We start from the raw sequence: 901 nt of genomic DNA on the forward strand, positions 1-901 counted from the left end.
AGGACTGCCCCGTGCTAGAAGGCTGCATACAGGTCTGAAGAATCGAGGTTTGAATTTTAGCTTCAGGTCTGAAATTCCCCAGCCGATTAGCCTGCTTGTTATGCGCTCACTTAGGAACAGCAAAAGAAAGCAGCATTAATAAGCGGCCTCAAAGGCACGTTTCTAACCTTGCGCACATTTAGCCTACGGGTGCTCGGAGAGTGTGACAGCTGGACCCACGGCCGCGCGCGCGCGCGCTCTCGGCTGCGCAGAGGCGTGCTAGCCCCCGTTTGACCTCAGATCTGCGTGGCCAGCGTCTCACGCCCAAGTGGTGCCGGCTTCTGGGTGCAGCATCTTCTGCATTATCTGGCAATAGCTTCATGCACAGCTGAAAGAAGACGCGGCAGCCCTGAGCGGTACCTCAGGCTGTTAAATTCGCCGATTTCTTGCACACGCAAAAGTGCACGTTGCCGTGCGGACCCTGTTACTGCTACTTCGGCCAGCTAGAGCGGGTGCACACAGGGCGAAGCGGCACCTTGGGCAGCCTCGGCTGCACTGCTCTTTGTCTGCGTCCTGTGAGGTTGTACAAAGCAGAACAGTTCCTGAAACGACCTTAGAGTGAAACAATACTAAAATGTCAGCCGGTTTGATTGGACTAATGTGTTCCTGGCTCTTGACCCCGTTGGCAGAGTTAGCAGAAGAAAAGTATTTTTGTGGCTGGGTTTGGCTTCTTAAGAGGAAAAGCGCAGCGTAAGCCATCAGATTCGCTCTCGCCCGCGCTACGCTAGTGTGTATTTCCATGCGCACGCCCTGAATTATCAGCACGTAGTATTCCCACCGTGATGTCATAGGTGATCAGACGAGTCACAGCCTCTGCGAGTCCCCATGAGGAAGGGAGAAATCCTGGGGGCTGGCCGGCTAC

General features: G+C 54.7%; 1 protein-coding gene across 1 annotated transcript in view; it reads left to right on the plus strand.

Annotated features, from left to right (window-relative positions):
- Positions 1-901, plus strand: part of LOC104626431 (tumor necrosis factor ligand superfamily member 15-like) — a 13,352-nt gene that overhangs the window by 973 nt on the left and 11,478 nt on the right. The window lies entirely within an intron of this gene.

The sequence above is a fragment of the Phaethon lepturus genome, unplaced genomic scaffold, assembly GCF_000687285.1.
Source record: "Phaethon lepturus isolate BGI_N335 unplaced genomic scaffold, ASM68728v1 scaffold7339, whole genome shotgun sequence".
In the NCBI taxonomy this organism is placed as follows: Eukaryota; Metazoa; Chordata; class Aves; order Phaethontiformes; family Phaethontidae; genus Phaethon; species Phaethon lepturus.